We start from the raw sequence: 22,335 nt of genomic DNA, 5'->3' as shown, positions 1-22,335 counted from the left end.
TGAACAGTTGTTGCCTCTCAGCATTTGAAACATGAGTTTCTACTTCTTTCTCTTTTATATGTCCTGAAATTGAGATAGTCACTTTTTACTCATTATTGATCCAACAATACAGTTTATGTATATAAAGCATATCATATGATTTGTGAACAATGTTCAAAAATTAGAATTTGATCAGTACCTGTGATGCCTCCGACCAAAAGCTTATATTTTACGATTGGAGATCAACTGTTGTAAATCAGCATGAAAAACATTTTCTTTTCACGATTTCCATACTAATATAAAACAACATTTTTACTAGCTGAATGAGATCATCATTTGGGTTCCTCTATGTTTGATTGAAGAAAACTTCTCATTCAAAATGTGCTATTTTCGCCTTATCAATAGCGGGAAAGCTTAAAAAAGTGATGCTGTGAATCACCCATCTGAAATGCGTTTGAGAAAATCAGAATATGATTTTATAATGGCTAACTACTTTGTGAAGAAATTTGATGTCAAAGTATTTTAAAGTTTGTATTGATGTAACTTGTTCAAGCTGATGGACATTTTGAAAGCATTCAATAATTGACTCTTTCAACCTACTGGTGTTGGATTTGAGCTATCAATGAACAAAGATGAAGAAATGGAAAAGCTCAAGAGTAATAAAAAAAGTCCCTCCAAGGTTTCAAATCGGATCATTGGATGCAAAGTCCAAATTGCCAACCATTGCTCTATGGAGCCACCCATGCAGGAGACAGAGACATTGCTTCAGTAGTCTGGAAATGTAGACTGTTTTATTATGCTACAGGCAAAGATGAACATTGTGATATAACTTTTATATTCAGATAAACATTTGAATATTTAACACTTTTATAGAGAATATAGCTGAAAAGAATCAAATCACATTAAAGCTCTATCCACTATGACCATTCAAATGAGATATCTTTTTGTCAATATAAGAGAAGGCCATCACTGATGCGCTCTCTTTTGTCTCAATGGAAACGTCACTCTTGTGTGAGAGGGTTCCATGGTGTAATGGTTAGCACTCTGGACTCTGAATCCAGCAATCCGAGTTCAAATCTCGGTGGGACCTACTACAATTATGAGATTCACTGTTTAACTCATTTTTTAGAATTTGGTCTAGAAAAAACATAATATCAATGTTTTATACTGATGCGTATGAACGCATAAGTATGTATAGATGCATACATAGCTTTATCCGTCTAGATAGCTGTTAGACAATATGAACATATCAATTATTAATTAACATAAATATTGAAGCTGAACCTAGAAACTGTTCTTTCACATCCACATTGTAAACATGAGTTTATTTTCCTTTCTCATCTATATGGCCAGTAATGAGATAGTTCATTTTTGCTGATTTCTTAGCTGACAACATGCTGGACTTACACAGTGCATTTCATTGTGAATGTCTTTAAAAGTGAATTTCAGATTCACACCTTTGACATGTCTTTCAAAAGATTCAACTTTTTTGGTTGTGGATTTACTGTTGAAAATCAGTGTGTAAAATCTTTGTACGTCTGAATTTCAAGATTATTATTCAAACTGCACATCTTCGGTCCCCGTAATACAAAGTTTGACTCCTCAAGTTTTGTTTTAATGAATGCTTTGCAATGAAAAAGTTCCTTGTTCGCCTTAACAATAACAGTAAGATTTTAAAAAGTAATGTCTTGCATCAGGCCCCTGTGATGAGTTTGAGAAACCAGAGTGAGTTTGTAAAATCTCTCATTATTTTGAGCCATTTAGTTTCCAGGTATTGTAAAATTTCTATTATTTGCTCACATCTAATAAACTTTTAGAGTATAATCAATAAATTAATTGTTCACCCTACCGGTATTAGATATGTGATATTAATGAATACACTTGAAAGAAAATGATTTGGTCAAGAGTCATAAAATGGTCCCACCGAGATTTGAACTCGGATCATTGGATTCAAAGTCCAAAGTGCTAACCATTACACCATGGAACCTCCCATGTGAAAGGAGCATAAACTGCTGCAGGAATGTGGAAATTTCAAAGTTTTTAATATTCTACTGTCAAAGAGAAACTGTATTGGATTGCTTTCCTATTCTGGTAAACTTTTGCATATTGAACTATGTTGGGGAAGGATGTTGCCCAAAAGACTCAAATAACGTTGTAACTCTGTTGAACAGTGGTTTTTATGTGAGATAATATTTTTCAATGAAAGATAAGTTGCCCCCTGAGGCAAATCTCTTCTGTCAAAATGGAAAGCTCACCCTGGTACGGGAGGGTGGATGGTGTCATGGTTAGCACTCTGGACTCTGAAAACAGGGATCTGAGTACAAATTTCAGTGGGACTTATCTGAACTTTACAATTTTCTTTTCCATTCAGTTCTTAGAAGTTTTATTTGGAACAACATCACATTTACTTATAAACATGTAAAAATCAACCTGTACATATGTATCTCTGTATATATAGCTATATGTCTCTGTATATTTATAGGAAAATATAAACATATAGATTATAAAAATAAATATAATTAGTGGAGGTGAAAATCATGAACAGTTGTTGCCTCTCAGCATTTGAAACATGAGTTTCTACTTCTTTCTCTTTTATATGTCCTGAAATTGAGATAGTCACTTTTTACTCAGTATTGATCCAACAATACAGTTTATGTATATAAAGCATATCATATGATTTGTGAACAATGTTCAAAAATTAGAATTTGATCAGTACCTGTGATGCCTCCGACCAAAAGCTTATATTTTACGATTGGAGATCAACTGTTGTAAATCAGCATGAAAAACATTTTCTTTTCACGATTTCCATACTAATATAAAACAACATTTTTACTAGCTGAATGAGATCATCATTTGGGTTCCCCTATGTTTGATTGAAGAAAACTTCTCATTCAAAATGTGCTATTTTCGCCTTATCAATAGCGGGAAAGCTTAAAAAAGTGATGCTGTGAATCACCCATCTGAAATGCGTTTGAGAAAATCAGAATATGATTTTATAATGGCTAACTACTTTGTGAAGAAATTTGATGTCAAAGTATTTTAAAGTTTGTATTGATGTAACTTGTTCAAGCTGATGGACATTTTGAAAGCATTCAATAATTGACTCTTTCAACCTACTGGTGTTGGATTTGAGCTATCAATGAACAAAGATGAAGAAATGGAAAAGCTCAAGAGTAATAAAAAAAGTCCCTCCAAGGTTTCAAATCGGATCATTGGATGCAAAGTCCAAATTGCCAACCATTGCTCTATGGAGCCACCCATGCAGGAGACAGAGACATTGCTTCAGTAGTCTGGAAATGTAGACTGTTTTATTATGCTACAGGCAAAGATGAACATTGTGATATAACTTTTATATTCAGATAAACATTTGAATATTTAACACTTTTATAGAGAATATAGCTGAAAAGAATCAAATCACATTAAAGCTCTATCCACTATGACCATTCAAATGAGATATCTTTTTATCAATATAAGAGAAGGCCATCACTGATGCGCTCTCTTTTGTCTCAATGGAAAAGTCACTCTTGTGTGAGAGGGTTCCATGGTGTAATGGTTAGCACTCTGGACTCTGAATCCAGCGATCCGAGTTCAAATCTCGGTGGGACCTACTACAATTATGAGATTCACTGTTTAACTCATTTTTTAGAATTTGGTCTAGAAAAAACATAATATCAATGTTTTATACTGATGCGTATGAACGCATAAGTATGTATAGATGCATACATAGCTTTATCCGTCTAGATAGCTGTTAGACAATATGAACATATCAATTATTCATTAACATAAATATTGAAGCTGAACCTAGAAACTGTTCTTTCACATCCACATTGTAAACATGAGTTTATTTTCCTTTCTCATCTATATGGCCAGTAATGAGATAGTTCATTTTTGCTGATTTCTTAGCTGATAACATGCTGGACTTACACAGTGCATTTCATTGTGAATGTCTTTAAAAGTGAATTTCAGATTCACACCTTTGACATGTCTTTCAAAAGATTCAACTTTTTTGGTTGTGGATTTACTGTTGAAAATCAGTGTGTAAAATCTTTGTACGTCTGAATTTCAAGATTATTATTCAAACTGCACATCTTCGGTCCCTGTAATACAAAGTTTGACTCCTCAAGTTTTGTTTTAATGAATGCTTTGCAATGAAAAAGTTCCTTGTTCGCCTTAACAATAACAGTAAGATTTTAAAAAGTAATGTCTTGCATCAGGCCCCTGTGATGAGTTTGAGAAACCAGAGTGAGTTTGTAAAATCTCTCATTATTTTGAGCCATTTAGTTTCCAGGTATGGTAAAATTTCTATTATTTGCTCACATCTAATAAACTTTTAGAGTATAATCAATAAATTAATTGTTCACCCTACCGGTATTAGATATGTGATATTAATGAATACACTTGAAAGAAAATGATTTGGTCAAGAGTCATAAAATGGTCCCACCGAGATTTGAACTCGGATCATTGGATTCAAAGTCCAAAGTGCTAACCATTACACCATGGAACCTCCCATGTGAAATGAGCATAAACTGCTGCAGGAATGTGGAAATGTCAAAGTTTTTAATATTCTACTGTCAAAGAGAAACTGTATTGGATTGCTTTCCTATTCTGGTAAACTTTTGCATATTGAACTATGTTGGGGAAGGATGTTGCCCAAAAGACTCAAATAACGTTATAACTCTGTTGAACAGTGGTTTTTATGTGAGATAATATTTTTCAATGAAAGATAAGTTGCCCCCTGAGGCAAATCTCTTCTGTCAAAATGGAAAGCTCACCCTGGTACGGGAGGGTGGATGGTGTCATGGTTAGCACTCTGGACTCTGAAAACAGGGATCTGAGTACAAATTTCAGTGGGACTTATCTGAACTTTACAATTTTCTTTTCCATTCAGTTCTTAGAAGTTTTATTTGGAACAACATCACATTTACTTATAAACATGTAAAAATCAACCTGTACATATGTATCTCTGTATATATAGCTATATGTCTCTGTATATTTATAGGAAAATATAAACATATAGATTATAAAAATAAATATAATTAGTGGAGGTGAAAATCATGAACAGTTGTTGCCTCTCAGCATTTGAAACATGAGTTTCTCCTTCTTTCTCTTTTATATGTCCTGAAATTGAGATAGTCACTTTTTACTCAGTATTGATCCAACAATACAGTTTATGTATATAAAGCATATCATATGATTTGTGAACAATGTTCAAAAATTAGAATTTGATCAGTACCTGTGATGCCTCCGACCAAAAGCTTATATTTTACGATTGGAGATCAACTGTTGTAAATCAGCATGAAAAACATTTTCTTTTCACGATTTCCATACTAATATAAAACAACATTTTTACTAGCTGAATGAGATCATCATTTGGGTTCCTCTATGTTTGATTGAAGAAAACTTCTCATTCAAAATGTGCTATTTTCGCCTTATCAATAGCGGGAAAGCTTAAAAAAGTGATGCTGTGAATCACCCATCTGAAATGCGTTTGAGAAAATCAGAATATGATTTTATAATGGCTAACTACTTTGTGAAGAAATTTGATGTCAAAGTATTTTAAAGTTTGTATTGATGTAACTTGTTCAAGCTGATGGACATTTTGAAAGCATTCAATAATTGACTCTTTCAACCTACTGGTGTTGGATTTGAGCTATCAATGAACAAAGATGAAGAAATGGAAAAGCTCAAGAGTAATAAAAAAAGTCCCTTCAAGGTTTCAAATCGGATCATTGGATGCAAAGTCCAAATTGCCAACCATTGCTCTATGGAGCCACCCATGCAGGAGACAGAGACATTGCTTCAGTAGTCTGGAAATGTAGACTGTTTTATTATGCTACAGGCAAAGATGAACATTGTGATATAACTTTTATATTCAGATAAACATTTGAATATTTAACACTTTTATAGAGAATATAGCTGAAAAGAATCAAATCACATTAAAGCTCTATCCACTATGACCATTCAAATGAGATATCTTTTTATCAATATAAGAGAAGGCCATCACTGATGCGCTCTCTTTTGTCTCAATGGAAACGTCACTCTTGTGTGAGAGGGTTCCATGGTGTAATGGTTAGCACTCTGGACTCTGAATCCAGCGATCCGAGTTCAAATCTCGGTGGGACCTACTACAATTATGAGATTCACTGTTTAACTCATTTTTTAGAATTTGGTCTAGAAAAAACATAATATCAATGTTTTATACTGATGCGTATGAACGCATAAGTATGTATAGATGCATACATAGCTTTATCCGTCTAGATAGCTGTTAGACAATATGAACATATCAATTATTCATTAACATAAATATTGAAGCTGAACCTAGAAACTGTTCTTTCACATCCACATTGTAAACATGAGTTTATTTTCCTTTCTCATCTATATGGCCAGTAATGAGATAGTTCATTTTTGCTGATTTCTTAGCTGATAACATGCTGGACTTACACAGTGCATTTCATTGTGAATGTCTTTAAAAGTGAATTTCAGATTCACACCTTTGACATGTCTTTCAAAAGATTCAACTTTTTTGGTTGTGGATTTACAGTTGAAAATCAGTGTGTAAAATCTTTGTACGTCTGAATTTCAAGATTATTATTCAAACTGCACATCTTCGGTCCCTGTAATACAAAGTTTGACTCCTCAAGTTTTGTTTTAATGAATGCTTTGCAATGAAAAAGTTCCTTGTTCGCCTTAACAATAACAGTAAGATTTTAAAAAGTAATGTCTTGCATCAGGCCCCTGTGATGAGTTTGAGAAACCAGAGTGAGTTTGTAAAATCTCTCAATATTTTGAGCCATTTAGTTTCCAGGTATGGTAAAATTTCTATTATTTGCTCACATCTAATAAACTTTTAGAGTATAATCAATAAATTAATTGTTCACCCTACCGGTATTAGATATGTGATATTAATGAATACACTTGAAAGAAAATGATTTGGTCAAGAGTCATAAAATGGTCCCACCGAGATTTGAACTCGGATCATTGGATTCAAAGTCCAAAGTGCTAACCATTACACCATGGAACCTCCCATGTGAAATGAGCATAAACTGCTGCAGGAATGTGGAAATGTCAAAGTTTTTAATATTCTACTGTCAAAGAGAAACTGTATTGGATTGCTTTCCTATTCTGGTAAACTTTTGCATATTGAACTATGTTGGGGAAGGATGTTGCCCAAAAGACTCAAATAACGTTATAACTCTGTTGAACAGTGGTTTTTATGTGAGATAATATTTTTCAATGAAAGATAAGTTGCCCCCTGAGGCAAATCTCTTCTGTCAAAATGGAAAGCTCACCCTGGTACGGGAGGGTGGATGGTGTCATGGTTAGCACTCTGGACTCTGAAAACAGGGATCTGAGTACAAATTTCAGTGGGACTTATCTGAACTTTACAATTTTCTTTTCCATTCAGTTCTTAGAAGTTTTATTTGGAACAACATCACATTTACTTATAAACATGTAAAAATCAACCTATACATATGTATCTCTGTATATATAGCTATATGTCTCTGTATATTTATAGGAAAATATAAACATATAGATTATAAAAATAAATATAATTAGTGGAGGTGAAAATCATGAACAGTTGTTGCCTCTCAGCATTTGAAACATGAGTTTCTACTTCTTTCTCTTTTATATGTCCTGAAATTGAGATAGTCACTTTTTACTCAGTATTGATCCAACAATACAGTTTATGTATATAAAGCATATCATATGATTTGTGAACAATGTTCAAAAATTAGAATTTGATCAGTACCTGTGATGCCTCCGACCAAAAGCTTATATTTTACGATTGGAGATCAACTGTTGTAAATCAGCATGAAAAACATTTTCTTTTCACGATTTCCATACTAATATAAAACAACATTTTTACTAGCTGAATGAGATCATCATTTGGGTTCCTCTATGTTTGATTGAAGAAAACTTCTCATTCACAATGTGCTATTTTCGCCTTATCAATAGCGGGAAAGCTTAAAAAAGTGATGCTGTGAATCACCCATCTGAAATGCGTTTGAGAAAATCAGAATATGATTTTATAATGGCTAACTACTTTGTGAAGAAATTTGATGTCAAAGTATTTTAAAGTTTGTATTGATGTAACTTGTTCAAGCTGATGGACATTTTGAAAGCATTCAATAATTGACTCTTTCAACCTACTGGTGTTGGATTTGAGCTATCAATGAACAAAGATGAAGAAATGGAAAAGCTCAAGAGTAATAAAAAAAGTCCCTCCAAGGTTTCAAATCGGATCATTGGATGCAAAGTCCAAATTGCCAACCATTGCTCTATGGAGCCACCCATGCAGGAGACAGAGACATTGCTTCAGTAGTCTGGAAATGTAGACTGTTTTATTATGCTACAGGCAAAGATGAACATTGTGATATAACTTTTATATTCAGATAAACATTTGAATATTTAACACTTTTATAGAGAATATAGCTGAAAAGAATCAAATCACATTAAAGCTCTATCCACTATGACCATTCAAATGAGATATCTTTTTATCAATATAAGAGAAGGCCATCACTGATGCGCTCTCTTTTGTCTCAATGGAAACGTCACTCTTGTGTGAGAGGGTTCCATGGTGTAATGGTTAGCACTCTGGACTCTGAATCCAGCGATCCGAGTTCAAATCTCGGTGGGACCTACTACAATTATGAGATTCACTGTTTAACTCATTTTTTAGAATTTGGTCTAGAAAAAACATAATATCAATGTTTTATACTGATGCGTATGAACGCATAAGTATGTATAGATGCATACATAGCTTTATCCGTCTAGATAGCTGTTAGACAATATGAACATATCAATTATTCATTAACATAAATATTGAAGCTGAACCTAGAAACTGTTCTTTCACATCCACATTGTAAACATGAGTTTATTTTCCTTTCTCATCTATATGGCCAGTAATGAGATAGTTCATTTTTGCTGATTTCTTAGCTGACAACATGCTGGACTTACACAGTGCATTTCATTGTGAATGTCTTTAAAAGTGAATTTCAGATTCACACCTTTGACATGTCTTTCAAAAGATTCAACTTTTTTGGTTGTGGATTTACTGTTGAAAATCAGTGTGTAAAATCTTTGTACGTCTGAATTTCAAGATTATTATTCAAACTGCACATCTTCGGTCCCTGTAATACAAAGTTTGACTCCTCAAGTTTTGTTTTAATGAATGCTTTGCAATGAAAAAGTTCCTTGTTCGCCTTAACAATAACAGTAAGATTTTAAAAAGTAATGTCTTGCATCAGGCCCCTGTGATGAGTTTGAGAAACCAGAGTGAGTTTGTAAAATCTCTCATTATTTTGAGCCATTTAGTTTCCAGGTATTGTAAAATTTCTATTATTTGCTCACATCTAATAAACTTTTAGAGTATAATCAATAAATTAATTGTTCACCCTACCGGTATTAGATATGTGATATTAATGAATACACTTGAAAGAAAATGATTTGGTCAAGAGTCATAAAATGGTCCCACCGAGATTTGAACTCGGATCATTGGATTCAAAGTCCAAAGTGCTAACCATTACACCATGGAACCTCCCATGTGAAATGAGCATAAACTGCTGCAGGAATGTGGAAATGTCAAAGTTTTTAATATTCTACTGTCAAAGAGAAACTGTATTGGATTGCTTTCCTATTCTGGTAAACTTTTGCATATTGAACTATGTTGGGGAAGGATGTTGCCCAAAAGACTCAAATAACGTTATAACTCTGTTGAACAGTGGTTTTTATGTGAGATAATATTTTTCAATGAAAGATAAGTTGCCCCCTGAGGCAAATCTCTTCTGTCAAAATGGAAAGCTCACCCTGGTACGGGAGGGTGGATGGTGTCATGGTTAGCACTCTGGACTCTGAAAACAGGGATCTGAGTACAAATTTCAGTGGGACTTATCTGAACTTTACAATTTTCTTTTCCATTCAGTTCTTAGAAGTTTTATTTGGAACAACATCACATTTACTTATAAACATGTAAAAATCAACCTGTACATATGTATCTCTGTATATATAGCTATATGTCTCTGTATATTTATAGGAAAATATAAACATATAGATTATAAAAATAAATATAATTAGTGGAGGTGAAAATCATGAACAGTTGTTGCCTCTCAGCATTTGAAACATGAGTTTCTACTTCTTTCTCTTTTATATGTCCTGAAATTGAGATAGTCACTTTTTACTCAGTATTGATCCAACAATACAGTTTATGTATATAAAGCATATCATATGATTTGTGAACAATGTTCAAAAATTAGAATTTGATCAGTACCTGTGATGCCTCCGACCAAAAGCTTATATTTTACGATTGGAGATCAACTGTTGTAAATCAGCATGAAAAACATTTTCTTTTCACGATTTCCATACTAATATAAAACAACATTTTTACTAGCTGAATGAGATCATCATTTGGGTTCCTCTATGTTTGATTGAAGAAAACTTCTCATTCAAAATGTGCTATTTTCGCCTTATCAATAGCGGGAAAGCTTAAAAAAGTGATGCTGTGAATCACCCATCTGAAATGCGTTTGAGAAAATCAGAATATGATTTTATAATGGCTAACTACTTTGTGAAGAAATTTGATGTCAAAGTATTTTAAAGTTTGTATTGATGTAACTTGTTCAAGCTGATGGACATTTTGAAAGCATTCAATAATTGACTCTTTCAACCTACTGGTGTTGGATTTGAGCTATCAATGAACAAAGATGAAGAAATGGAAAAGCTCAAGAGTAATAAAAAAAGTCCCTCCAAGGTTTCAAATCGGATCATTGGATGCAAAGTCCAAATTGCCAACCATTGCTCTATGGAGCCACCCATGCAGGAGACAGAGACATTGCTTCAGTAGTCTGGAAATGTAGACTGTTTTATTATGCTACAGGCAAAGATGAACATTGTGATATAACTTTTATATTCAGATAAACATTTGAATATTTAACACTTTTATAGAGAATATAGCTGAAAAGAATCAAATCACATTAAAGCTCTATCCACTATGACCATTCAAATGAGATATCTTTTTATCAATATAAGAGAAGGCCATCACTGATGCGCTCTCTTTTGTCTCAATGGAAACGTCACTCTTGTGTGAGAGGGTTCCATGGTGTAATGGTTAGCACTCTGGACTCTGAATCCAGCGATCCGAGTTCAAATCTCGGTGGGACCTACTACAATTATGAGATTCACTGTTTAACTCATTTTTTAGAATTTGGTCTAGAAAAAACATAATATCAATGTTTTATACTGATGCGTATGAACGCATAAGTATGTATAGATGCATACATAGCTTTATCCGTCTAGATAGCTGTTAGACAATATGAACATATCAATTATTCATTAACATAAATATTGAAGCTGAACCTAGAAACTGTTCTTTCACATCCACATTGTAAACATGAGTTTATTTTCCTTTCTCATCTATATGGCCAGTAATGAGATAGTTCATTTTTGCTGATTTCTTAACTGATAACATGCTGGACTTACACAGTGCATTTCATTGTGAATGTCTTTAAAAGTGAATTTCAGATTCACACCTTTGACATGTCTTTCAAAAGATTCAACTTTTTTGGTTGTGGATTTACAGTTGAAAATCAGTGTGTAAAATCTTTGTACGTCTGAATTTCAAGATTATTATTCAAACTGCACATCTTCGGTCCCTGTAATACAAAGTTTGACTCCTCAAGTTTTGTTTTAATGAATGCTTTGCAATGAAAAAGTTCCTTGTTCGCCTTAACAATAACAGTAAGATTTTAAAAAGTAATGTCTTGCATCAGGCCCCTGTGATGAGTTTGAGAAACCAGAGTGAGTTTGTAAAATCTCTCAATATTTTGAGCCATTTAGTTTCCAGGTATGGTAAAATTTCTATTATTTGCTCACATCTAATAAACTTTTAGAGTATAATCAATAAATTAATTGTTCACCCTACCGGTATTAGATATGTGATATTAATGAATACACTTGAAAGAAAATGATTTGGTCAAGAGTCATAAAATGGTCCCACCGAGATTTGAACTCGGATCATTGGATTCAAAGTCCAAAGTGCTAACCATTACACCATGGAACCTCCCATGTGAAATGAGCATAAACTGCTGCAGGAATGTGGAAATGTCAAAGTTTTTAATATTCTACTGTCAAAGAGAAACTGTATTGGATTGCTTTCCTATTCTGGTAAACTTTTGCATATTGAACTATGTTGGGGAAGGATGTTGCCCAAAAGACTCAAATAACGTTATAACTCTGTTGAACAGTGGTTTTTATGTGAGATAATATTTTTCAATGAAAGATAAGTTGCCCCCTGAGGCAAATCTCTTCTGTCAAAATGGAAAGCTCACCCTGGTACGGGAGGGTGGATGGTGTCATGGTTAGCACTCTGGACTCTGAAAACAGGGATCTGAGTACAAATTTCAGTGGGACTTATCTGAACTTTACAATTTTCTTTTCCATTCAGTTCTTAGAAGTTTTATTTGGAACAACATCACATTTACTTATAAACATGTAAAAATCAACCTATACATATGTATCTCTGTATATATAGCTATATGTCTCTGTATATTTATAGGAAAATATAAACATATAGATTATAAAAATAAATATAATTAGTGGAGGTGAAAATCATGAACAGTTGTTGCCTCTCAGCATTTGAAACATGAGTTTCTACTTCTTTCTCTTTTATATGTCCTGAAATTGAGATAGTCACTTTTTACTCAGTATTGATCCAACAATACAGTTTATGTATATAAAGCATATCATATGATTTGTGAACAATGTTCAAAAATTAGAATTTGATCAGTACCTGTGATGCCTCCGACCAAAAGCTTATATTTTACGATTGGAGATCAACTGTTGTAAATCAGCATGAAAAACATTTTCTTTTCACGATTTCCATACTAATATAAAACAACATTTTTACTAGCTGAATGAGATCATCATTTGGGTTCCTCTATGTTTGATTGAAGAAAACTTCTCATTCACAATGTGCTATTTTCGCCTTATCAATAGCGGGAAAGCTTAAAAAAGTGATGCTGTGAATCACCCATCTGAAATGCGTTTGAGAAAATCAGAATATGATTTTATAATGGCTAACTACTTTGTGAAGAAATTTGATGTCAAAGTATTTTAAAGTTTGTATTGATGTAACTTGTTCAAGCTGATGGACATTTTGAAAGCATTCAATAATTGACTCTTTCAACCTACTGGTGTTGGATTTGAGCTATCAATGAACAAAGATGAAGAAATGGAAAAGCTCAAGAGTAATAAAAAAAGTCCCTCCAAGGTTTCAAATCGGATCATTGGATGCAAAGTCCAAATTGCCAACCATTGCTCTATGGAGCCACCCATGCAGGAGACAGAGACATTGCTTCAGTAGTCTGGAAATGTAGACTGTTTTATTATGCTACAGGCAAAGATGAACATTGTGATATAACTTTTATATTCAGATAAACATTTGAATATTTAACACTTTTATAGAGAATATAGCTGAAAAGAATCAAATCACATTAAAGCTCTATCCACTATGACCATTCAAATGAGATATCTTTTTATCAATATAAGAGAAGGCCATCACTGATGCGCTCTCTTTTGTCTCAATGGAAACGTCACTCTTGTGTGAGAGGGTTCCATGGTGTAATGGTTAGCACTCTGGACTCTGAATCCAGCGATCCGAGTTCAAATCTCGGTGGGACCTACTACAATTATGAGATTCACTGTTTAACTCATTTTTTAGAATTTGGTCTAGAAAAAACATAATATCAATGTTTTATACTGATGCGTATGAACGCATAAGTATGTATAGATGCATACATAGCTTTATCCGTCTAGATAGCTGTTAGACAATATGAACATATCAATTATTCATTAACATAAATATTGAAGCTGAACCTAGAAACTGTTCTTTCACATCCACATTGTAAACATGAGTTTATTTTCCTTTCTCATCTATATGGCCAGTAATGAGATAGTTCATTTTTGCTGATTTCTTAGCTGACAACATGCTGGACTTACACAGTGCATTTCATTGTGAATGTCTTTAAAAGTGAATTTCAGATTCACACCTTTGACATGTCTTTCAAAAGATTCAACTTTTTTGGTTGTGGATTTACTGTTGAAAATCAGTGTGTAAAATCTTTGTACGTCTGAATTTCAAGATTATTATTCAAACTGCACATCTTCGGTCCCTGTAATACAAAGTTTGACTCCTCAAGTTTTGTTTTAATGAATGCTTTGCAATGAAAAAGTTCCTTGTTCGCCTTAACAATAACAGTAAGATTTTAAAAAGTAATGTCTTGCATCAGGCCCCTGTGATGAGTTTGAGAAACCAGAGTGAGTTTGTAAAATCTCTCATTATTTTGAGCCATTTAGTTTCCAGGTATTGTAAAATTTCTATTATTTGCTCACATCTAATAAACTTTTAGAGTATAATCAATAAATTAATTGTTCACCCTACCGGTATTAGATATGTGATATTAATGAATACACTTGAAAGAAAATGATTTGGTCAAGAGTCATAAAATGGTCCCACCGAGATTTGAACTCGGATCATTGGATTCAAAGTCCAAAGTGCTAACCATTACACCATGGAACCTCCCATGTGAAATGAGCATAAACTGCTGCAGGAATGTGGAAATGTCAAAGTTTTTAATATTCTACTGTCAAAGAGAAACTGTATTGGATTGCTTTCCTATTCTGGTAAACTTTTGCATATTGAACTATGTTGGGGAAGGATGTTGCCCAAAAGACTCAAATAACGTTATAACTCTGTTGAACAGTGGTTTTTATGTGAGATAATATTTTTCAATGAAAGATAAGTTGCCCCCTGAGGCAAATCTCTTCTGTCAAAATGGAAAGCTCACCCTGGTACGGGAGGGTGGATGGTGTCATGGTTAGCACTCTGGACTCTGAAAACAGGGATCTGAGTACAAATTTCAGTGGGACTTATCTGAACTTTACAATTTTCTTTTCCATTCAGTTCTTAGAAGTTTTATTTGGAACAACATCACATTTACTTATAAACATGTAAAAATCAACCTGTACATATGTATCTCTGTATATATAGCTATATGTCTCTGTATATTTATAGGAAAATATAAACATATAGATTATAAAAATAAATATAATTAGTGGAGGTGAAAATCATGAACAGTTGTTGCCTCTCAGCATTTGAAACATGAGTTTCTACTTCTTTCTCTTTTATATGTCCTGAAATTGAGATAGTCACTTTTTACTCAGTATTGATCCAACAATACAGTTTATGTATATAAAGCATATCATATGATTTGTGAACAATGTTCAAAAATTAGAATTTGATCAGTACCTGTGATGCCTCCGACCAAAAGCTTATATTTTACGATTGGAGATCAACTGTTGTAAATCAGCATGACAAACATTTTCTTTTCACGATTTCCATACTAATATAAAACAACATTTTTACTAGCTGAATGAGATCATCATTTGGGTTCCTCTATGTTTGATTGAAGAAAACTTCTCATTCAAAATGTGCTATTTTCGCCTTATCAATAGCGGGAAAGCTTAAAAAAGTGATGCTGTGAATCACCCATCTGAAATGCGTTTGAGAAAATCAGAATATGATTTTATAATGGCTAACTACTTTGTGAAGAAATTTGATGTCAAAGTATTTTAAAGTTTGTATTGATGTAACTTGTTCAAGCTGATGGACATTTTGAAAGCATTCAATAATTGACTCTTTCAACCTACTGGTGTTGGATTTGAGCTATCAATGAACAAAGATGAAGAAATGGAAAAGCTCAAGAGTAATAAAAAAAGTCCCTCCAAGGTTTCAAATCGGATCATTGGATGCAAAGTCCAAATTGCCAACCATTGCTCTATGGAGCTACCCATGCAGGAGACAGAGACATTGCTTCAGTAGTCTGGAAATGTAGACTGTTTTATTATGCTACAGGCAAAGATGAACATTGTGATATAACTTTTATATTCAGATAAACATTTGAATATTTAACACTTTTATAGAGAATATAGCTGAAAAGAATCAAATCACATTAAAGCTCTATCCACTATGACCATTCAAATGAGATATCTTTTTATCAATATAAGAGAAGGCCAATACTGATGCACTCTCTTTTGTCTCAATGGAAACGTCACTCTTGTGTGAGAGGGTTCCATGGTGTAATGGTTAGCACTCTGGACTCTGAATCCAGCGATCCGAGTTCAAATCTCGGTGGGACCTACTACAATTATGAGATTCACTGTTTAACTCATTTTTTAGAATTTGGTCTAGAAAAAACATAATATCAATGTTTTATACTGATGCGTATGAACGCATAAGTATGTATAGATGCATACATAGCTTTATCCGTCTAGATAGCTGTTAGACAATATGAACATATCAATTATTCATTAACATAAATATTGAAGCTGAACCTAGAAACTGTTCTTTCACATCCACATTGTAAACATGAGTTTATTTTCCTTTCTCATCTATATGGCCAGTAATGAGATAGTTCATTTTTGCTGATTTCTTAGCTGATAACATGCTGGACTTACACAGTGCATTTCATTGTGAATGTCTTTAAAAGTGAATTTCAGATTCACACCTTTGACATGTCTTTCAAAAGATTCAACTTTTTTGGTTGTGGATTTACAGTTGAAAATCAGTGTGTAAAATCTTTGTACGTCTGAATTTCAAGATTATTATTCAAACTGCACATCTTCGGTCCCTGTAATACAAAGTTTGACTCCTCAAGTTTTGTTTTAATGAATGCTTTGCAATGAAAAAGTTCCTTGTTCGCCTTAACAATAACAGTAAGATTTTAAAAAGTAATGTCTTGCATCAGGCCCCTGTGATGAGTTTGAGAAACCAGAGTGAGTTTGTAAAATCTCTCAATATTTTGAGCCATTTAGTTTCCAGGTATGGTAAAATTTCTATTATTTGCTCACATCTAATAAACTTTTAGAGTATAATCAATAAATTAATTGTTCACCCTACCGGTATTAGATATGTGATATTAATGAATACACTTGAAAGAAAATGATTTGGTCAAGAGTCATAAAATGGTCCCACCGAGATTTGAACTCGGATCATTGGATTCAAAGTCCAAAGTGCTAACCATTACACCATGGAACCTCCCATGTGAAATGAGCATAAACTGCTGCAGGAATGTGGAAATGTCAAAGTTTTTAATATTCTACTGTCAAAGAGAAACTGTATTGGATTGCTTTCCTATTCTGGTAAACTTTTGCATATTGAACTATGTTGGGGAAGGATGTTGCCCAAAAGACTCAAATAACGTTATAACTCTGTTGAACAGTGGTTTTTATGTGAGATAATATTTTTCAATGAAAGATAAGTTGCCCCCTGAGGCAAATCTCTTCTGTCAAAATGGAAAGCTCACCCTGGTACGGGAGGGTGGATGGTGTCATGGTTAGCACTCTGGACTCTGAAAACAGGGATCTGAGTACAAATTTCAGTGGGACTTATCTGAACTTTACAATTTTCTTTTCCATTCAGTTCTTAGAAGTTTTATTTGGAACAACATCACATTTACTTATAAACATGTAAAAATCAACCTATACATATGTATCTCTGTATATATAGCTATATGTCTCTGTATATTTATAGGAAAATATAAACATATAGATTATAAAAATAAATATAATTAGTGGAGGTGAAAATCATGAACAGTTGTTGCCTCTCAGCATTTGAAACATGAGTTTCTACTTCTTTCTCTTTTATATGTCCTGAAATTGAGATAGTCACTTTTTACTCAGTATTGATCCAACAATACAGTTTATGTATATAAAGCATATCATATGATTTGTGAACAATGTTCAAAAATTAGAATTTGATCAGTACCTGTGATGCCTCCGACCAAAAGCTTATATTTTACGATTGGAGATCAACTGTTGTAAATCAGCATGAAAAACATTTTCTTTTCACGATTTCCATACTAATATAAAACAACATTTTTACTAGCTGAATGAGATCATCATTTGGGTTCCTCTATGTTTGATTGAAGAAAACTTCTCATTCACAATGTGCTATTTTCGCCTTATCAATAGCGGGAAAGCTTAAAAAAGTGATGCTGTGAATCACCCATCTGAAATGCGTTTGAGAAAATCAGAATATGATTTTATAATGGCTAACTACTTTGTGAAGAAATTTGATGTCAAAGTATTTTAAAGTTTGTATTGATGTAACTTGTTCAAGCTGATGGACATTTTGAAAGCATTCAATAATTGACTCTTTCAACCTACTGGTGTTGGATTTGAGCTATCAATGAACAAAGATGAAGAAATGGAAAAGCTCAAGAGTAATAAAAAAAGTCCCTCCAAGGTTTCAAATCGGATCATTGGATGCAAAGTCCAAATTGCCAACCATTGCTCTATGGAGCCACCCATGCAGGAGACAGAGACATTGCTTCAGTAGTCTGGAAATGTAGACTGTTTTATTATGCTACAGGCAAAGATGAACATTGTGATATAACTTTTATATTCAGATAAACATTTGAATATTTAACACTTTTATAGAGAATATAGCTGAAAAGAATCAAATCACATTAAAGCTCTATCCACTATGACCATTCAAATGAGATATCTTTTTATCAATATAAGAGAAGGCCATCACTGATGCGCTCTCTTTTGTCTCAATGGAAACGTCACTCTTGTGTGAGAGGGTTCCATGGTGTAATGGTTAGCACTCTGGACTCTGAATCCAGCGATCCGAGTTCAAATCTCGGTGGGACCTACTACAATTATGAGATTCACTGTTTAACTCATTTTTTAGAATTTGGTCTAGAAAAAACATAATATCAATGTTTTATACTGATGCGTATGAACGCATAAGTATGTATAGATGCATACATAGCTTTATCCGTCTAGATAGCTGTTAGACAATATGAACATATCAATTATTCATTAACATAAATATTGAAGCTGAACCTAGAAACTGTTCTTTCACATCCACATTGTAAACATGAGTTTATTTTCCTTTCTCATCTATATGGCCAGTAATGAGATAGTTCATTTTTGCTGATTTCTTAGCTGACAACATGCTGGACTTACACAGTGCATTTCATTGTGAATGTCTTTAAAAGTGAATTTCAGATTCACACCTTTGACATGTCTTTCAAAAGATTCAACTTTTTTGGTTGTGGATTTACTGTTGAAAATCAGTGTGTAAAATCTTTGTACGTCTGAATTTCAAGATTATTATTCAAACTGCACATCTTCGGTCCCTGTAATACAAAGTTTGACTCCTCAAGTTTTGTTTTAATGAATGCTTTGCAATGAAAAAGTTCCTTGTTCGCCTTAACAATAACAGTAAGATTTTAAAAAGTAATGTCTTGCATCAGGCCCCTGTGATGAGTTTGAGAAACCAGAGTGAGTTTGTAAAATCTCTCATTATTTTGAGCCATTTAGTTTCCAGGTATTGTAAAATTTCTATTATTTGCTCACATCTAATAAACTTTTAGAGTATAATCAATAAATTAATTGTTCACCCTACCAGTATTAGATATGTGATATTAATGAATACACTTGAAAGAAAATGATTTGGTCAAGAGTCATAAAATGGTCCCACCGAGATTTGAACTCGGATCATTGGATTCAAAGTCCAAAGTGCTAACCATTACACCATGGAACCTCCCATGTGAAAGGAGCATAAACTGCTGCAGGAATGTGGAAATGTCAAAGTTTTTAATATTCTACTGTCAAAGAGAAACTGTATTGGATTGCTTTCCTATTCTGGTAAACTTTTGCATATTGAAATATGTTGGGGAAGGATGTTGCCCAAAAGACTCAAATAACGTTGTAACTCTGTTGAACAGTGGTTTTTATGTGAGATAATATTTTTCAATGAAAGATAAGTTGCCCCCTGAGGCAAATCTCTTCTGTCAAAATGGAAAGCTCACCCTGGTACGGGAGGGTGGATGGTGTCATGGTTAGCACTCTGGACTCTGAAAACAGGGATCTGAGTACAAATTTCAGTGGGACTTATCTGAACTTTACAATTTTCTTTTCCATTCAGTTCTTAGAAGTTTTATTTGGAACAACATCACATTTACTTATAAACATGTAAAAATCAACCTGTACATATGTATCTCTGTATATATAGCTATATGTCTCTGTATATTTATAGGAAAATATAAACATATAGATTATAAAAATAAATATAATTAGTGGAGGTGAAAATCATGAACAGTTGTTGCCTCTCAGCATTTGAAACATGAGTTTCTACTTCTTTCTCTTTTATATGTCCTGAAATTGAGATAGTCACTTTTTACTCATTATTGATCCAACAATACAGTTTATGTATATAAAGCATATCATATGATTTGTGAACAATGTTCAAAAATTAGAATTTGATCAGTACCTGTGATGCCTCCGACCAAAAGCTTATATTTTACGATTGGAGATCAACTGTTGTAAATCAGCATGAAAAACATTTTCTTTTCACGATTTCCATACTAATATAAAACAACATTTTTACTAGCTGAATGAGATCATCATTTGGGTTCCTCTATGTTTGATTGAAGAAAACTTCTCATTCAAAATGTGCTATTTTCGCCTTATCAATAGCGGGAAAGCTTAAAAAAGTGATGCTGTGAATCACCCATCTGAAATGCGTTTGAGAAAATCAGAATATGATTTTATAATGGCTAACTACTTTGTGAAGAAATTTGATGTCAAAGTATTTTAAAGTTTGTATTGATGTAACTTGTTCAAGCTGATGGACATTTTGAAAGCATTCAATAATTGACTCTTTCAACCTACTGGTGTTGGATTTGAGCTATCAATGAACAAAGATGAAGAAATGGAAAAGCTCAAGAGTAATAAAAAAAGTCCCTCCAAGGTTTCAAATCGGATCATTGGATGCAAAGTCCAAATTGCCAACCATTGCTCTATGGAGCCACCCATGCAGGAGACAGAGACATTGCTTCAGTAGTCTGGAAATGTAGACTGTTTTATTATGCTACAGGCAAAGATGAACATTGTGATATAACTTTTATATTCAGATAAACATTTGAATATTTAACACTTTTATAGAGAATATAGCTGAAAAGAATCAAATCACATTAAAGCTCTATCCACTATGACCATTCAAATGAGATATCTTTTTATCAATATAAGAGAAGGCCATCACTGATGCGCTCTCTTTTGTCTCAATGGAAACGTCACTCTTGTGTGAGAGGGTTCCATGGTGTAATGGTTAGCACTCTGGACTCTGAATCCAGCGATCCGAGTTCAAATCTCGGTGGGACCTACTACAATTATGAGATTCACTGTTTAACTCATTTTTTAGAATTTGGTCTAGAAAAAACATAATATCAATGTTTTATACTGATGCGTATGAACGCATAAGTATGTATAGATGCATACATAGCTTTATCCGTCTAGATAGCTGTTAGACAATATGAACATATCAATTATTCATTAACATAAATATTGAAGCTGAACCTAGAAACTGTTCTTTCACATCCACATTGTAAACATGAGTTTATTTTCCTTTCTCATCTATATGGCCAGTAATGAGATAGTTCATTTTTGCTGATTTCTTAGCTGATAACATGCTGGACTTACACAGTGCATTTCATTGTGAATGTCTTTAAAAGTGAATTTCAGATTCACACCTTTGACATGTCTTTCAAAAGATTCAACTTTTTTGGTTGTGGATTTACAGTTGAAAATCAGTGTGTAAAATCTTTGTACGTCTGAATTTCAAGATTATTATTCAAACTGCACATCTTCGGTCCCTGTAATACAAAGTTTGACTCCTCAAGTTTTGTTTTAATGAATGCTTTGCAATGAAAAAGTTCCTTGTTCGCCTTAACAATAACAGTAAGATTTTAAAAAGTAATGTCTTGCATCAGGCCCCTGTGATGAGTTTGAGAAACCAGAGTGAGTTTGTAAAATCTCTCAATATTTTGAGCCATTTAGTTTCCAGGTATGGTAAAATTTCTATTATTTGCTCACATCTAATACACTTTTAGAGTATAATCAATAAATTAATTGTTCACCCTACCGGTATTAGATATGTGATATTAATGAATACACTTGAAAGAAAATGATTTGGTCAAGAGTCATAAAATGGTCCCACCGAGATTTGAACTCGGATCATTGGATTCAAAGTCCAAAGTGCTAACCATTACACCATGGAACCTCCCATGTGAAATGAGCATAAACTGCTGCAGGAATGTGGAAATGTCAAAGTTTTTAATATTCTACTGTCAAAGAGAAACTGTATTGGATTGCTTTCCTATTCTGGTAAACTTTTGCATATTGAACTATGTTGGGGAAGGATGTTGCCCAAAAGACTCAAATAACGTTATAACTCTGTTGAACAGTGGTTTTTATGTGAGATAATATTTTTCAATGAAAGATAAGTTGCCCCCT

At 33.4% G+C, this 22,335-nt stretch overlaps 18 non-coding genes across 18 annotated transcripts; 9 read left to right on the top strand and 9 right to left on the bottom strand.

Moving 5' to 3' along the window:
- The first annotated feature begins 997 nt into the window (after window positions 1-997).
- On the top strand, window positions 998-1,069 carry TRNAQ-CUG (transfer RNA glutamine (anticodon CUG)). The gene has a single exon. It is a non-coding gene; the product is annotated as a tRNA-Gln (tRNA).
- An 825-nt stretch (window positions 1,070-1,894) lies between these two features.
- TRNAQ-UUG (transfer RNA glutamine (anticodon UUG)) lies at window positions 1,895-1,966 on the bottom strand. The gene has a single exon. It is a non-coding gene; the product is annotated as a tRNA-Gln (tRNA).
- Window positions 1,967-3,514: 1,548 nt separating this feature from the next.
- On the top strand, window positions 3,515-3,586 carry TRNAQ-CUG (transfer RNA glutamine (anticodon CUG)). The gene has a single exon. It is a non-coding gene; the product is annotated as a tRNA-Gln (tRNA).
- Window positions 3,587-4,411: 825 nt separating this feature from the next.
- TRNAQ-UUG (transfer RNA glutamine (anticodon UUG)) lies at window positions 4,412-4,483 on the bottom strand. The gene has a single exon. It is a non-coding gene; the product is annotated as a tRNA-Gln (tRNA).
- Window positions 4,484-6,031: 1,548 nt separating this feature from the next.
- Window positions 6,032-6,103, top strand: TRNAQ-CUG (transfer RNA glutamine (anticodon CUG)). The gene has a single exon. It is a non-coding gene; the product is annotated as a tRNA-Gln (tRNA).
- Window positions 6,104-6,928: 825 nt separating this feature from the next.
- Window positions 6,929-7,000, bottom strand: TRNAQ-UUG (transfer RNA glutamine (anticodon UUG)). The gene has a single exon. It is a non-coding gene; the product is annotated as a tRNA-Gln (tRNA).
- A 1,548-nt stretch (window positions 7,001-8,548) lies between these two features.
- On the top strand, window positions 8,549-8,620 carry TRNAQ-CUG (transfer RNA glutamine (anticodon CUG)). Its single transcript has one exon. It is a non-coding gene; the product is annotated as a tRNA-Gln (tRNA).
- Window positions 8,621-9,445: 825 nt separating this feature from the next.
- On the bottom strand, window positions 9,446-9,517 carry TRNAQ-UUG (transfer RNA glutamine (anticodon UUG)). Its single transcript has one exon. It is a non-coding gene; the product is annotated as a tRNA-Gln (tRNA).
- Window positions 9,518-11,065: 1,548 nt separating this feature from the next.
- Window positions 11,066-11,137, top strand: TRNAQ-CUG (transfer RNA glutamine (anticodon CUG)). Its single transcript has one exon. It is a non-coding gene; the product is annotated as a tRNA-Gln (tRNA).
- Window positions 11,138-11,962: 825 nt separating this feature from the next.
- TRNAQ-UUG (transfer RNA glutamine (anticodon UUG)) lies at window positions 11,963-12,034 on the bottom strand. The gene has a single exon. It is a non-coding gene; the product is annotated as a tRNA-Gln (tRNA).
- Window positions 12,035-13,582: 1,548 nt separating this feature from the next.
- On the top strand, window positions 13,583-13,654 carry TRNAQ-CUG (transfer RNA glutamine (anticodon CUG)). Its single transcript has one exon. It is a non-coding gene; the product is annotated as a tRNA-Gln (tRNA).
- An 825-nt stretch (window positions 13,655-14,479) lies between these two features.
- On the bottom strand, window positions 14,480-14,551 carry TRNAQ-UUG (transfer RNA glutamine (anticodon UUG)). The gene has a single exon. It is a non-coding gene; the product is annotated as a tRNA-Gln (tRNA).
- A 1,548-nt stretch (window positions 14,552-16,099) lies between these two features.
- TRNAQ-CUG (transfer RNA glutamine (anticodon CUG)) lies at window positions 16,100-16,171 on the top strand. The gene has a single exon. It is a non-coding gene; the product is annotated as a tRNA-Gln (tRNA).
- An 825-nt stretch (window positions 16,172-16,996) lies between these two features.
- TRNAQ-UUG (transfer RNA glutamine (anticodon UUG)) lies at window positions 16,997-17,068 on the bottom strand. Its single transcript has one exon. It is a non-coding gene; the product is annotated as a tRNA-Gln (tRNA).
- Window positions 17,069-18,616: 1,548 nt separating this feature from the next.
- Window positions 18,617-18,688, top strand: TRNAQ-CUG (transfer RNA glutamine (anticodon CUG)). Its single transcript has one exon. It is a non-coding gene; the product is annotated as a tRNA-Gln (tRNA).
- An 825-nt stretch (window positions 18,689-19,513) lies between these two features.
- On the bottom strand, window positions 19,514-19,585 carry TRNAQ-UUG (transfer RNA glutamine (anticodon UUG)). The gene has a single exon. It is a non-coding gene; the product is annotated as a tRNA-Gln (tRNA).
- A 1,548-nt stretch (window positions 19,586-21,133) lies between these two features.
- On the top strand, window positions 21,134-21,205 carry TRNAQ-CUG (transfer RNA glutamine (anticodon CUG)). Its single transcript has one exon. It is a non-coding gene; the product is annotated as a tRNA-Gln (tRNA).
- Window positions 21,206-22,030: 825 nt separating this feature from the next.
- On the bottom strand, window positions 22,031-22,102 carry TRNAQ-UUG (transfer RNA glutamine (anticodon UUG)). Its single transcript has one exon. It is a non-coding gene; the product is annotated as a tRNA-Gln (tRNA).
- Between the last annotated feature and the right edge of the window lie 233 nt (window positions 22,103-22,335).

This window comes from Triturus cristatus, chromosome 5_2, assembly GCF_964204655.1.
Source record: "Triturus cristatus chromosome 5_2, aTriCri1.1, whole genome shotgun sequence".
Lineage (NCBI taxonomy): Eukaryota > Metazoa > Chordata > Amphibia > Caudata > Salamandridae > Triturus > Triturus cristatus.
The sequence above is the reverse complement of the archived record's forward strand: the minus strand, read 5'-3'. Positions and strand labels throughout refer to the sequence as shown.